The sequence below is a fragment of the Camelus bactrianus genome, chromosome X (genome assembly GCF_048773025.1).
Source record: "Camelus bactrianus isolate YW-2024 breed Bactrian camel chromosome X, ASM4877302v1, whole genome shotgun sequence".
NCBI classification, from domain to species: domain Eukaryota; kingdom Metazoa; phylum Chordata; class Mammalia; order Artiodactyla; family Camelidae; genus Camelus; species Camelus bactrianus.
The window spans coordinates 82,682,531-82,698,847 of NC_133575.1; the positions used below are offsets into that span (position 1 = coordinate 82,682,531).

At 41.0% G+C, this 16,317-nt stretch overlaps 1 long non-coding RNA gene across 1 annotated transcript; it reads right to left on the minus strand.

The window, feature by feature from the left end:
* Positions 1-837: 837 nt before the first annotated feature.
* Positions 838-15,488, minus strand: LOC123619341 (uncharacterized). Its single transcript, XR_006727917.2, has 4 exons — positions 15,329-15,488; positions 12,213-12,303; positions 9,307-9,746; positions 838-1,418 (listed from the first exon to the last, which is right to left on the minus strand). It is a non-coding gene; the product is annotated as an uncharacterized LOC123619341 (long non-coding RNA).
* Positions 15,489-16,317: the final 829 nt, after the last annotated feature.

A 16,317-nucleotide genomic window follows, 5' to 3' on the forward strand; every position in this document is an offset into this window, starting at 1 on the left:
TAGTGCCATGTACATAGTAGGTATGGTAGGCAGCCTCCAAAATGGCTCCCATGATCTCCCCCTCCTCTTATTCACCCCCTTGTGTAATCCCTTCCTCTTGAGTGTGGGCTAAACTCTGACTCCCATCCAGCAAATAGAATGAAGCAGAGCGATGGTGGTCACTTCGTAGATTGGATTACAAAGGACTATGCCTTCTGTCTTGAATGCCCTCTCTCACTCTTTTGCTCATTCACTCTGAGGGAAGCCAGCGGCCATGTTGGGAGCTGCTCTATGGAAAGAAAGGCCCACGTAGCAAGGAACTGATACCTCTAGTCGACAGCCAGAGAGGCCCTGAGACTTGTCAGCAGCCATGTGAGTAAGCTTGGAAGGAAATTGGAAGTAGATCCTCCCTCAGTCAAGCCTTGAGATATAGGTCTGGTCAATACATAGTGAGAGACACTTTCAAATTCCTGATTCAGACACTGTGAGATAACAAATGTTTATTGTTTTAAGCCTCTAGATTTGAGGGCAGTTTCTTACACAAAAATAAACAGCTAATACAATAGATTCTTAAGAAAATAAATACTTGTGACTTAGTGAATTCTTGGTGACTTCCTCATCCTCAAAGATCCTGCCTTTATCCCACTTTATCTACCTAGTCTCTTGGCCACACCCTTGTCCTCATCATCATCCATAATTGCTCCACCTCTGAAATCATAAGACATTTCACCCTGTTACCACACCCTCCCATCCTTCCACCTCAAATTATTCCCAGTATACTAGTCCTTCAACCTCACTGGGACTCAGTCCACAGACGCCATGTCACAGGTTGGGTTCCCCAGGAAGCAAACTCTGAGAGGGAGTTTAGTGTGCAAGATGTTTATTAAGACCTGTAGAAAGGAGGAGAAGGAAGCAGAACTGGGCAGATACTGGGATACAATGAAGGCCCAGTGACAGTCTTGGTCAATCCCATAGGGAAGTTCTGAAGCTACAACAGTCCTTAAGTGTTGTTCTGAGTTGGGCCAAGATGACCAGGCCTTTATACTCACGTCTCAGTCAATTACTGAATGAGGGCCACTGGGGAAGGGGTGTGACTTCTTTGTGTAAGGCAGCTATCTCTCTGCATCTGTGAAGCAATCTCTGAAGGCTCTGGCAGCACGGCTGATGGCACTCCTTACAACCGAGGCAACAAGTCCTTCATTGGAAGGTGATCTGGGTGGTACATCACAGCGTGTATCACACTTCACTCTATTGGCCTCTTTCCTGTCCTCATCTCCTTCCCAACTCAGCTTATATGCCGTTGTTCATCACTCCAATTATGCTCAAGTAAGTAACCTCAAATCCTTGTTCCGTTGTCTTTCTGTGTTACCTGCCCAGGCAAAACCTCCAATCTTAAGTGAATTCAAGTAACCTTCTTCCTTCTTCCTGAACCTGAGCTGCTGAACATAGTAGAGAAAATCAAATAATTGTGCACATTGGTGTTTCCATAAATCTGTAGTCTCTGAATTCAGTTGGGTCCTCAATGCTGTCTATCAGTATCAGAGTTCTCCCACTCACGAGATCAGCTATTGCAAACCTTCTCCATATCCTTCAAGGACCTGAACTCCCTACTTCTCCCACCCACTCTGAACAGATGACCTAACCTCCTCTTCAAGGAGAAAATCATTACCAGAAGAGAGTTTCTGCAACTTCTTTCCAACAAATCTCTAGGTAGCCAAAATGTATTGGTTCTACCTCCCAAATAATTTTCAATTTCATTCACTTCTTAGCACATCTACAGCCACTTCCCTATTTCAAGTGACTATACTTTTATATTTGAATGGCTGAAGCTGTCTTCTAACTGATCTTTTTGACTCCAGATTTTTCTTCACTTCCATTGAAGTAAAACCTCAAATTTACTTTCTTTTCTCTGCCTTCACACATAAGTTTCTCTGTGCATACTTTTCTTTTTACATCAATCCCTGCATCCTGGTGAATTCCTCTTTTCTGTTGAGGTCTCAAGTTAACTGACCACTCACTAAAAACTTATTTGACTCTCCAAACTTGATTAAGAGCCTGTGCTATATGTTTTCACAGCACCCTGTGCTTCCTTTTTCATGACACTTACACACTTTGTATTAGTTACCTATTGCTTTATAACAAATTACCCCAAACCTTAGAGGCTTGAAAAGAATTAGCATTTATTATTTCACAGTTTCTATGGATCAGGAGTGGCTTAGTTGGGTGATTCTGACTTGGGATCTCCCATGAGGTTGTAAACAAAGTGTTGACTGTGTCTGTAGTCATCTGAAAGCTTGACTGGGGCTGGAAGATCTACCTGGAAGAGGGCTCACTCACATGTCTTTTGGCAGGAGGCCTCAGTTCCATAGGGCTTCTTGAGTGTCCTTATTATATGGCAGTGACTCCTCTCGGAGCAAGTGATTCAAGAAAGGGAGAAAGAAGGAAACTGCAGTGTCTCTATGACCAAGTCTTAGACTTCATGCATCATTACTTCTGCTGCATTCTACTTGTTAGAAGTGAGTCACTAAGTCCCACCTACACCCAAGAGGAGGGGAATTAAATCCCACCTCCTGACAAGAGCATAAAAGAATTTGTTGACATATTTTAAAACCATCATATACCTCTTTATAGTTGTATATTTGCTTGTCTGTCTTCACCAGACTGTAAGCCTCAATTGGTGCAGGTGCCATGTTTGTCTACGTCACTCCTGTGTCTCCAACATCTAGCATAGTGCCCAGAGCATAATGGAAGTTCAATAAATGTTTGCTGAGTAAAGGAAAGAATTAATTAACTGAAAGTTCTTATTAGAATGTGTAGAATTACTACACAATAATGCTTTATGAATCATTAACCTCTTAGATCAAATTAGTGTATCAGATTAGCTTTGGAGAGAGTAGGGCCCAAATAGTGTAGTTTTTTGGTAAGAATAAAAACCCTGAAGGAGGTAGAGCTAGCTAGCTCTGAAACCAATGCTGAAAAGTTGTTTTCTGATTTTGAACCTTGGATATAGTTCCTGAAGAGCCACAGGGAAGGATGGGGCTCTTTTTTTCCTGTCTGCCTTTTGGTAGGAAGATAAACAGTAGAACCAAGATTTTGGCTTTCACTCTAGACCTGACAAATTCTTCTGGAACTGACCATATTCTGATTCATTAGATCACAATGAGACGGAGTTGTCAGCACATTAAGAGACTAAATGCAGTCTCTTAAACAGTCTCTAGATATTACCAGCATTGCTTCCAGTCCTCTGTCTGAAGTGAAGAATCACCAGGAACTCTAACAGAGCAAACTGTGGCACCTAGTGCTTGAAGTTGTTGATAGTGACGACAGTGATTTCCTCACCAAGACAGGCCCATGGTGTGGTTTTGGATATTATTCTTGACTTTTTTGCCTCAAGCCTTGTTCTCCATCCCTCCCAATTACTCTGTAAACTTAATTAAACCTTAATTAACCCATTTTCTGCTTTAATCAACTAGAGTCAGTTTCTGTTGCTTGCAATTAGGAACCTGACTAATATGGAGAAGTCAAATGACTTGAGAAAGTCATCCAGTCAGCAGACAGTGACATTTTGCCTCAAACATGAGGATGTCTGACTCCAGGGCCTAGACTCCTAACCCTTCTCACCCTTCCTTCCTGGGCAAATATTTCTCTTCAAACAGCAAGTCTCCACACCCTGTCAGGCAGGCCTACAGCTTAACTGCCACCTTGACCTCAGCACATCAAACAACAGTCTCACAAAAATTATGGAGTTCCTAGTCTACAAAAAAAACAAGTCTAGGGTCTTGGATTGAGGGTGGAAGTTCACACAGAGATGAAAAGGGGGTTATTCCTTCTTTCAGGAGAGCAAGTACACACTCATACTTAAAAAAATCAAGGCTACAATCAGTGCTATTAAAGGGCAACAAATAGCTGTGGGAAGCGGAGTTCCTAGAAGGAAGAAATGATTCCAACTGGGAAAATCAGGAAAAGCACAAGAGGGTGGCATTAATCCAAACTATAGAAAATTCTATAGGATAAACTACTCATTTTCTTCAACAAATAAATTACAAAGAATAAAAGAAGAGAAAGAAGGGTTTTTAGAGATGAATAGATATTTAAGAGCCTTATCAAAGATGCTCAATATACCTACTCATCAGGGAAATGCAAATCAAAGCCACACTGAGATATCATCACACACTTGTTTAAATGGCTATTATCAAGAAGACAAGTGGCAACAAGTGTTGGCGAGGATGTGGGAAAAAGGGAACCCTAGTGCAGTGCTGGTGAGAATGTAAACTGGTTCAGCCACTATGGAAAACAGTATGGAGATTCCTCAAAAAGTTAAAAATAAAACTACCGTATGATCCAGCAATCCCACTTCTGGGTACATAATCAGAGAAAATGAAATCACTATCTCAAAGAGGAATCTGCACCCTGATGTTCATTGCAACATTGTTCACAATAGCCAAGACATAGAAATAACCTTAGTGTCCATTAATGGATGAATAGATAGAGAAAATGTGTGCATATAAATATATACAGTGGAATATTACTAGGCCATAAAAAGAAGGAAATCCTGACTTCTGTGACAACATGGATGGTCCTTGAGGGCAATATGCTCAGTGAAATAAGTCAAATGGAAATAGACAAATATCGTATGATCTCATCTATATGTGAAATCTGAAGAAAAAAAGTCAAACTCATAGAAACAGAAAGTAGAACAATGGATGCCAGGGCTAAGGAGTAGGGGGAAAATGGGACATACTGGTCAAAGGGTACAAACTCCCATTTAGAAAATAAATAGGTTCTGGAGATCTAATGCACATCATGGTGACTCTAGTTAACAGTACTGTATTATATACTTGAAAGTTGCCAAGAGAGTAAATCTTAAACTTTTCCATCACAAAAAAGAAATGTTAACTATGTGATGGGATGGATGCATTAGCTAACTTTATTGTGCTAACCATTTTGAAGCATACATGTATATCAAACGTTGTACACCTTAAACTTACACAATGTTTTTGTTTTTGTTTTATTTCCCTAGATTCCACATATAAGAGATCATATATTTGTCTTTCTTTGTCTTGTTTCACGTAGCATAATGCCCTCAAGTTCCATCCATATTGTTACAAATGGCAAGATTTCATTCTTTTTTATGGCTGAATATTTTATTATACATGTATGTAACAATCACGTTTTCATTGTCCCTTTATCTGTCAATGGACATTTGGGTTGTTTCCATATCTTGGCTATTGTAACTAATGCTGCAGTGAACATAAGTGTGCATATAGGTTTCCATGTTAGTATTTTCATTTTCTTTGGATAAGTACCCAGGACTAGAATTGCTGAATCTTACGGCAGCTCTATTTTTAATTTCTCAAGGAAACTCCATACCGTTTTCCATAGTAGCTGCACCAGTTTACATGTCCACCAGTGGTGCACAAGGGTGCTCTTTTCTCCACATCCTCAACAACACTTGTTATTTCTTGTTTTCAATAATTAGCCATTTTAACAGGTGTGAGGTGGTATCTCATTGTGGTTTTGATTTTCATTTCCCTGATGATTAGTGATGTTGAGCACTTTTCATGTACCTGTTGGCCATCTGTATGTCTTCTTTTGAAAAATGTCTGTTTAGTTCCTCGGTCTCATTTTTAATCAGGTTGGATTTTGTGTGTGTTTTTTTTTGCTATTGGGTTCTATGAGTTCTTTATAAATTTTGAATATTAACCCATTATCAGACATATGATTTTCAAATATTTTCTCCCATTCCATGGGTTGCCTTTTCATTTTGTTGATGTATACAATGTTATGTCAATTATATACATATATATTTTATATATTATGCATATTTGGGAAATGTTTTTTAAAAAAAAGACAGGACAGACTCATCAACCAATTGCAATGTGTAGATCTCATTTTTCCTGATTTCAAAAAATCTATAAAAACACAAATTAATAATATGTACACTAGGTATTTAATAATATTAAGGAATTTCTGCTTATACTTTTAGTGAGATGATGATATAGTTATTTTTTAAAGAGGTTTTATCTTACAGAGATACATAATGAAATGCTTATAGATGAAACGATATAATGACTGGAATTTGCTTCAAAATAATAGTGAGGGAGTGGAACTCTAAAGGAAACAAGATTGGCCATGAGTTGAAAATGTCTTAATCTGGATGATGGTTAAATTGGGTTCATTGTACTATTCCTTCAACTTCTGTAAATGCTTGAAATATTCCATAGAAAAAGTTACAAAAGTAGGAAGAGGAGGCATTATATGGATGGCCTAGAAGTTCAGAACATGAGCTCTGGAGTCACATGGCCTGACTTCACATTTTGTCTCTGCCTTTAACAACTATGTGCCTTGAGGCAAGTGAATAGTCAGGATAGAAAGGACCATGGCTGATGGAAGCTCCACCATCTTGCAATACCACCATGTCAACATACAGCCTCTGAAGATGCTGCAGAAAGGGAGAAAAAGACAGGAGGGATCCAGGAGACGTTTTTAAGGTCCAGACCTAGAAATGGTTTACATCATTTCTGTCCATGTTATGTTGGTCAGAATTCAGCCACGTGGTCTTAGCTTAATGGCGAAGGAGGATGGGAAATGTGTGACCACGAAGAAGAGGAAACTACTTGATGAGGCATGTTTTGTGCCCCTCAGAGTTACTTAATTTCCTATGCTTTAGTCTGCTCCTCTGTAGAATGGGGATGATGATAACATGTATCTCACAGGCTTATTTTAAGTATTAAATGATTTAATACATGTTAATTTCTCAGAGCAAGGCCTAATGCATAGTAAGTGCTTAATTTTATGTATGTATGTATTTATTTTAAAATGGGCCTTGACACATGGAGAAGATTATTATCAGCCAAAGATGGGAGTTGGTGAAGCAGTCTATTTTATAAAACACAGCAAAAAAGCAAAAGGGAAATGTAGGGTGTGTTCAGGAAATAATGAGTATGTGATGGGCAGAGGAGGCCTCAGATACCTAAATTCAGCAGGCAGTGGACCACCATTGAAAAGATGGTGGTAGTGAGATGGCAAAATATCATAGAATCACGTAGAAACATATAATCCAATCTTCTTATTTTACAGAGAAGGTAATTGAGACAAAAAGAGAATTAAATGACTTGTCCAATGTGACACGTCTTGCTGATGGCATGGCTGAAATGAGCTCAGCCTTCTTAACTCCCCAGCCTCTGGTTTTCCACCATATTTTCTTCCTCTTAAAAACTGTAAGAGACTTAAGGAAGATGAATTTGTCAGGTTTTAATCTCAAATTGCTATGAGCAAGTTACTTCATCTCTGGATCCCAGTTGCCTCTTCTGTAAAAGGCAAGTTGTGCCACGTGATCTGTAAGGTCCCACTTCTAGTGCTAAAATTAGAATTAAATTCAAGTTGAGAAAGTTTGGAACCACTTCAGTTTGATAGTCTAAGATAGAGATTGGTACTTGTCCCCCAGTATCAGTTCTCCTTCCTTCGTATACAGCACACAAGTTTAAACTGGGAATGTGTCTGCCAGAATAAATTTTATATTTCGAGCCTCCTTTGGAACTATGAGTGGCTATGTGACTAAAGTTCTGGCCAGTGGGCTATAAGCTATGCTTCGGTGGTGGATACAACTTTCAGGAAGTATCCTTCAAAGGGGAATAGCTCTGTTTTTCTTTCTTCCTCCTGGCAAGAATGCAGACAAGATGGCTGAAACTGGAGCAGCCATCTTGGATCATAATGTGACACTGGCCCATGAATGGGAGCTGTGTTGAGAAATGTAGAATAACAAGGTACAAGAACTCTGGGTCCCAATGATTGTGGAGCCTTCAGTAGCCCTGGCTTTCTATCTTAACATTCACAAGAAATAAATATCTACCTTGTTTAAGCCACTGCCATTTTGGGTGTTCTGTCACTTGCAGCTGAAGCTATATTGTAACTGATATAGGAGATAATTGATGTACCAAATTGTACTGAGAGCCTGAACTGTTAGTAGGTTGGCAGAAATGACTCTAGGAAAGCACAGGTGACTTGAAGATTATGCCAAGATTTGGAGCCCAAATGACTACTATCAGAAACAGGGAAGTTGGAGAAAGAGGTGGTTTGAGAGGAAAAATCAAGACAGCACATGAACATGTAATGCCCAGATAACACCAAAGCCAGGTTCTCAGAGACACTTGAATAGGGAGGAACTGAGTCTTCCCTCAAAGGCTCTCTTAGTTGCATTTCATTTTATTCTTAGAAACATGTCTTCTCATATGCTTTCACTCTAGTTTCCTTATCAAGACCCCTTGTCATTGCTTCTGGCCCCATGAGAACACTCTGGACCATACATAGCTGTCCTCTGCTGACGGCCATCCTGAATGGTACTGTTGTCTGTAGCAGAGTGGTAGGCAGTGGGGTGGGCGGGACGTATTAATCCTCCCCTAATTTTGTGACTCACTTTGTCACCTGAGCCATGAAGCAGCATACCTTATGCCCAGAATCACACAAAGTACGCAGCTTTTCCAGCACCTGGTTCTAACTAGACTCAAAGCTAATCTCTTCAGAACCACTGGGGCACAAACTCAGTAATTGTGGTGGACGGACTCTAAGATGGCCCTTAATAATCCCTGTCTCCTGGTACATCCTTGTGTCATCCCCTCCCCTTGGGTGTGGGCTGGCTTAGCAACTTGCTTCTAACCTATAGAATGTGAAAAAGGTGATGAGATGTCACTTCTGTGATTATGTTACATATGATTTTAACTCTGTCTTGCTGGCCGATTCTTTCTATTGCCCTCATAGCTTGCCTGCTTTCATGAAGCAAGCAACCTGTTGGAGAGACCCACATGGCAAAGAATTGAGGGATGTCTCTAGTTAACAGTGAGAAGGGAACTGAGGCACTCAATCCAACAACATATGAAGAACTGAATCACACCAATAACCATGTGAACTTGGAAGTAGACCCTTCCCCAGTCAAACCTTTCAGTGACACTCCAGCCCTGGCTGACACTTTGATTGCAGCCAAGTGAGAGACCCTGAAACAAAGGACCCAGTTAAGCTATATCCAAATTCCTGACTCACAGAAGCTATGAGATAATAAATGCGTGTGGCTTTCAGCCACTAAGTTTATGGTAATTTCTTATGCATCAATACATAACTCAGACAATAATATTTCCTCTATTCTCCTCATCTCTCCTCAGGCTCCTGCCTCCTCCATCCTCAAATCTCCACCATCCCTATCAACTTATGCAAATATATGTCTTCAGGGACCTCCAGTCCACTGGTTCTGCAATCACAGAGTTTTGGCATTCTATTTGGGGCTACAACCTGGATGAATAAATAATCAAATATAAGGGTTTATCATTCCCTTACCTGTTGTATAGCACAGCTTCATTTAACTCTAGATTCACCTTCTGACTTCTCATATTTTTTTAATCTTGGTGTGTTCAATTTCTCCTAAAGTTGTCCTGGGTTCTGAGGCTTCACAGATCAATTGTGAAGTCTCTAGCTGCTCACAGATGACTCTCCCAAAGTCTCAACTGGTTTATTTAGTTGGCTTCAGTTCATAGAATTATTTGGGTTTTAGTTTTGATTTTCCAGCCTCCAAGACAGAAGATTCCACTCTGGGTCTTTCAGACTATTGATGTCTCCATTCTTACTCTGTGCTGTTTCCCATTCTGAAGATATTTATGAAGACTTCTGTGTTCTGCCCAAGTCTGCCTCCATTTCTGATTCATACTTTATTTTCATGTGCTTTAGCCATCTATGACTTTGTTAACCAGTCACCCTCAGTTGAACGCACATGTATTTTTCTATAAAAATAATTTTTAAAAATTTAACATTTTGCATAAAACTCTATATTTTGGAAATATATTCATTTTTGATGTGTTAACACGTCTTCTATCTCTTATTAAGAGCTATGCCAATTTCCCTAATCTACCTTCACCATGCAAAAAAAAATCCAGTCATTTGTGCTGTATACCATTTGTTTTTCATTTGTTGGTGACACCAAATATTTTGCTATTCACTGCCATTCAGTATTTGTAATCCATGTTCATCACCACCATGTAAAATCTATGGAAACATCTTTCTCAGGAATTTTTTCTAGTCTAACTTCAATTTTTTTCACAACAAACCTCTATACAGCAAGCACGGGTGATGCATCTACCATGAGTTAGGTACTGCGGATACAAAGATGACCAAGACATGAATTTTACCCTCAAGAAGCTCACAGACAAGAGCTCTCACGCGTCTGTACAAGGGACAGATAAGTACACCAATATCTGTAATATTATGTGCTGAGTGCTATATTCAAAGTATATTCAAAGGGTTATGGGAGCACACTGGTGGGAGTAAATAGTCTCCCCATGTGGGAGGGAGAAATTTTATCTAGAAGGTGGCTTTTGGATGAACTTTGAAGTCTGAGTAGCATTTTTGCACGTGAGAAGGGCAGTAGTGAATTCTAGGCAGAGAGGACGTAATATTATGCATGTTCAGAAAGATATTTATTGAAAACCACTTTTAAATAGAGCTTTAAGAGACTTTAAAATTGATTTTGAGTGGTTTCATTATGCCCTCTCCTAATGTTTCAGAGCTACTTCAAATGATGAAAAAAAACTTTAGGATTTGAAGTAGATGGTGAGTATATTTTTCAACCCCTAGATTAGGACATGTTATCTTAAAAAGACAACTGTAATTTTGGGGAATAATAGAACCAAGTGTTTGAATTTGGATCTGTCTGGGAAAATCAGTTCAGAACACATGTTCTCTTAGATACTAGTATATAGAAACTCCAGGTAGAGGAACTCATGATTACAACCCTTGACAATCAGAGAACTAAATCAGAATGTCTGAAAAGGACTTCATGGAATTTGCCAGCTCTTTGGAACCAGTCGCATTAGAGGCTCTACCACGGGAGTCCAGCCATTCTGATAGTCTTTTATCTTTTGGCTGCAAGTAAACAGACACTCTACGTAGCTTAGGGGAATACAAAATGTTGAGGGGAATATTTCGCAGGATTCTGGGGTGTCTCATAGAACCAAAGGTAGAGTGAAATAGTCAAGGCCCAGGAATAGCAGAAACCAAGGCATGCCAGTAGTATGCCCCCAAGTAGCAAGGATGACAAACCTGGGGGGTCAAGCAGGGTTGAAGTGGGCTCCAGTGAACTGGGGCAGTTGTTACTTCCCGCTAGCCAATTGTCGCCATATAGGAATTTGGCCCAGTGCTACCCGATCCAGTAAAGTCAGAATTGTGGATTGTTATTTGACATTCCCTGGTTTTAAAATGTTCGCTAGAAATCCACATTAACATAAAAGACACTGTAAGGGACAAATAAAACACGTCTTCAGTCTCTGTTCCAAAGTGTTGCCACTAAAGTGATTCAGCTGCAACATCTTGTACTCTCTGACTTACTCTATTCAAAGTTTATGTTTCTTGGAGACAGAAGTCTATTGGCTGAATCTGAGCCAAGGTTCTATCCCAGCTAGGACTGGAAGGCAGAGTCCCTTAGCATAGGCAGGGCTACTAGGGGTGTGTGTGGGAATCCACCTTCATGTATAAAAGGGGTCATTCTCAGGGAATAATAATCGTGACTAGCACATATTGAGTGCTTACCATGTGCCACCAAGTGATCTGAGTATTTAATGTACATTATTTCATTTAAGCCCCACGACAACCTAATGAGGGGATATTCTCATTCCTATCTTACAGATGAGGAAACTGAGGCTCAGAGAGGTTATAAGGGATTTGCTTGAACTCACACAGCTAGGGGTGGGGAAGCCAGACAGTCTGCTCCCTGATCCTGTGCTCTTAACCACCTCCCCATGATGCTTCCCTAACAGAAGGGGGATTGGGAGCCAGGCAGCCACCCTCTTTGCTTTATTGGGTGAGAAGTTTCCAGAAGGATAGCATGACGTAGTTAATGATGAAAGGACCATAAATCTGCCTGATTCTGACATCCAGGAAACTGACCCTCAGGCTGGAAAAGTGGCTTGCCCAAAGTTACACAGTGAAGAGCAGGCTAGGTGTCTTCCCAATCCCCTACTCTTTCCTCCACCGCCTCCCATTCTCAGCCAATCAGCTTCAATATTCAGGCTCCCTAACAACTCATTCACATTTGTGGGGTCCGCTGAAAGCACTACTCCAGTTTTTCATTCAATTCAGTCTCTCAGCTGCAATTCTACCTATCCACCCTATTATCCCAAATCTGCCTGTTTGTTTATGAAAATCAAGGGAAGCCCTAGAATGCCTTCTAAGGAAGGAAGTACATCGTTTCCCACCTGTATTACTTTCTTCCGATCATCAGAGCTCACCAGTCATGGAGAAAGAAGAGTCAGCAGCTTTCCAATGCTGGCCAGGAGGAGTCCAAAACTGTAAATAAATACTCAAAGGTTAAACTCTAGAGGCCAGTGTCCACTGCTGTCCTTGTCACGCTGTCAGCTAGACTTGGGTTGAAAGAACGTGCTTCCTACAGATCTTGGGAGTGAAAAGAATGGGTTCAGAGAAAGTGCTGGTGCTTGGGCCAGCCTTGACAACTGGCCTGGAACTTCAAAACACACGGGAAATCTCAGACCTGGAGGTCCATCCTGCGTGCTTTGGGGAGCTGCCCTTGCACATCAGGCCCTCTGAGAGAAGACTGTAGTGAGGAAAGGGCGTGAGCATGGGTCAGACTGTAGAAAGCAGAGAGTAGGAGAAAGGCAGAATTGAAGTTAGGCAATCTTTTAAAGCCACTTACGTTTGCCTGCATCCTTATGTTACCCTCTTTGTTAACGCCTCCGGAAAGAATCTGTTCTACTCACTCCTGCTGATGGATGCTGACTCTTCCCCAGGAGGATTGGTGTTCTCATCACCTAACCTCACCTGGGACTCTGGTACCCCTAGACAGGTGGTGCATGAGTGGGCTTTAGAAAATGAAAGAATCCTCTGAAATCATATGTAAAATGTTGTGGGTATGTGTATTTTTCTAAGGAAAGCAGTCATACATCTGATCAGATAGTTAATGGGTCCACAATCTTTAAAAAAAATGTATGACTGTACACCAGAAATGGACACATTGTAACTGACTATATCTCCATAAAAATAGAGACAGAGAGAAAAAAAAAAAAAAACGATGTACAAACCACTTGGCCTGGAAGCTTGAAGGTGGAGGACTGCTCTATAAATTGTGTCATTTCAGGAGCCATGAGCTAGAGTGGGGGTCAGAAATTTTTCCCCAAGTCCTTAAAAATCACATGAAACTCACTAATAGAGTCACAGAGGGTTGGCTTGGGAGAGGTAGATCATCTTGAGGTGGACTGATGGGAACTGGAGGGGAAGGCAGCAGCAGAGGCATCAGAGATGTTGGGGGATTTCAGGGGGGGTGGCATCAAATCAAAGCCAGACATCTTGAAATAACTTGAGCAGAGGAGCCAATCTGAACGTGCTCTGCAGAGCTCAGCTGAATGAGAGAGACGAGATCTGAATGGCTGCGAGCAGACACTGTCTTGAAGAAGATTTGTGTTTAACTGTGATATTTAATATTCTTTTGCAAGGCAAAACAGTAGCAATCAATGTGAAAGTAAGGGAGCAGCTGCTGCTTCCCAAATACTGTCAACAAGACTGAAAATGTGCGAGGTGTTGTGAATAATGGCTGTAATTAAAGCAGTGCAGCAAGTCTGGTAGGATAAGCAGGGCTCCCAGGGTTATGATTATCAAGTTCGGTTTCCAAAGCACTACTTCTGTGTGTGTGTGTGTCCAAGTGTGCAAGTGTATGTATGTGTACACATATGTGCCCATATACCTATGTATAGAAATGTGGAGAGTTGAAAGAAAAGAAAGAATCTGGAGAAAGTATCATAGAGGAGGAAGGTGAGATAAATGAGACTTGACGGTAGGGGATGATAAGGGGAAAAGGGAGAAGATGGAGAAGAGAGAAAGAAAGAGGAAGAGTTGTCTTTTTGCTCTGTGGGCCAAGGGTTGGCAACCTACCTTACTGGACCACCTATATAAAGGAAGTCTATACACACACACACACACACACACAATCACATTCACTGCATGTTATGTCTAGCAATAATTCTCTCTCTCTAATTTTTCTTACTTATTTACTGCTTTCTTCATTGAACTGTATGTTCCATGAGGACAACGACCACGGCTGTCCCATTTATAACTTGGTAGTAGTCAGTTTAGGCTAAGTTATACTGCAGTAATAAATGACTCCCCCAAACAAAGATTTATTTCTTGCTCATATTACGTGTTGGCCATGGGTTGTTAATGGCTGTGCTCCATGTGTCTTCCCTCTGGGACCCAGGTTCACAGAGCAGTCCCTATCTGGGATATTGGTGTTCACAGAGCAGACAGAAGACAGACCATAGTGTTAATCACTCTATGGCTCTGAAAGCTTCTGCTTAGAAGTGGTATAGTCACTTCTATTCACATTTCATTGTAAAGCAAGTGACATGGCCATTCCAGAGTTTAACAGGATGAGGAAGTATAATATACCCTCGGGCGAGGGTGACAATAAATTTAAACAGTATTACCATCTGCTGCATTACCGCATTCTCAGCACTTAGCACAGTTCCTGGAGCAAAGTACAGTGTCCTATCCATGGTGTCCTGTGGCCTTTGACTATTGGGAAGCTTTGTTCCAATGTGTCATGTGAGATTGGTAAGAACTTCCTCATGGTTTGTATTATGTGATATAGAAAATTGATATTTTCTCAATCTTATGTAATGTGCCAACAAGAGTATCTTTAGAAAAAAATGCTCTTTTTATTGCTTTATAGCATCCAATCCAAGCAAAAACCATGTTTTTTTAAATGCAAAGACAGCTGCAAGAAAAGTCTCCTAGCTCCCTTTTAAACAGATTGCTTTCTTTAAGCTCCTTCCACGCAAAAATTTCAAAACCACCACCAGTTGGGGAAATGGAGTGAGGGGGCCACTGGAGTAGGGGCTTTGGAGCTTTCCAAACAATTCAGAGAGATGGAAGTATCATTACTCTTTCGAAGTTTAAAACGTAGGACAGTCTGCGGGAAAACACTGAACTGTGAGTTCTCTAACAAGCATGCCAAGCTCATCATGTCCCAAGCTGAACTTTTGCTATTCCCTTCACCCAAGACCTGTTTCACCTTTAGCCTTTTCCATTTTTTTCCAGTTGCTCAAGCCAAATTGTTTGGAGTTGTCTCTGAATGTTTCCCCTGTTTCTGTGTCTCTCTCATATCCCACATCCAGTTCATCAACAAATACTGTTAGTTCTGTCTTCAAAATATATCCAGAATCTGACCATTTTCTATCATCTCCAATGCTACCACCTCGGTCTAAACCATCATCATCTCTTAGATGAATTGTTGCAAGACCTCCATCTGTCAGCTATTGCTCTGGCGGTATTGCCAAACAATCCCCACATGTTAATTGCTTACAACATTTCTTTTGCTTGCTCCTGGGTCTGTGGGCTGGCTGGAATGGCTCTGCTTCAGGCTGAGAGTCAAGTTCATATCCTCTCCATGTATCTCTTCATTCTGGGATCAGCAGCCAGCTGGGATATGTTCTCCTCACGGCAGATGGCAGGTATACAAGAGGCCAAGCTAAATCAGGCAAACACATTTAAAATCTCTGCTAGCATCATGCCCACTGACGTTTCACTGGACATAGCAAGTCATGTGGCCATGTTCAGCAGCCACGTGGTCGTAAATTATATTCTATTTGCTCGAGAAGAAAGTGCTGCAAAGTCACATGACAAAAGGATGCATAAAAATTCTCTAACAGGAGGGGAGTGGAAAATTAATAACACTAATCCAATCTGCCACCCCCTCTAGCTGTCCTCTTTGATTCTGTCTTTTTCCTCTTAGAATCTATTCTCAACATGATCCCTCCCTCACCTCTTTCTGGTCTTTGCTCAGATGTCACTTTCTCAGAGAGAAAGTGCACTTTCCTATGCACACTGTTTAAAATTGTCAGCCCCCCAAACCATCCCAGCATTTCTATCTCCCTTTCCTGTTTCATTTTTCTCTAAGAACACTCAACACCTTACATGCTGTGTATTTTGCCTGTTTCGTTTATCATCTGTTTCATTTTAAAAGAATGTAGGCTATCCAAGGGCAGGTATTCTGGTCTGATGTGCTCACTGCTGTCTCTTGAGTGCTTAGAACAGTGCCTGGCACATAGTAGCCCTCAATAAATACTGAATGAATGAGTGAGCACTCAGCAGCAGGAACAAGAAGCTGGCTAGGCTAAGAGGAGGAAGAGGTTGCGTATGGCAGAGAAGTGGGACACTATGCCAAAGGTCCTGCCATTTTTGAGGAGGGGAAAGGACATAACAGAAGCATCCCTGGGGGAAGGGAGACAATAAAGTATCACTTAATTCATGGTCATTTGGGGTCTATAGGTGGTGAGGTGACATGGTAACTCA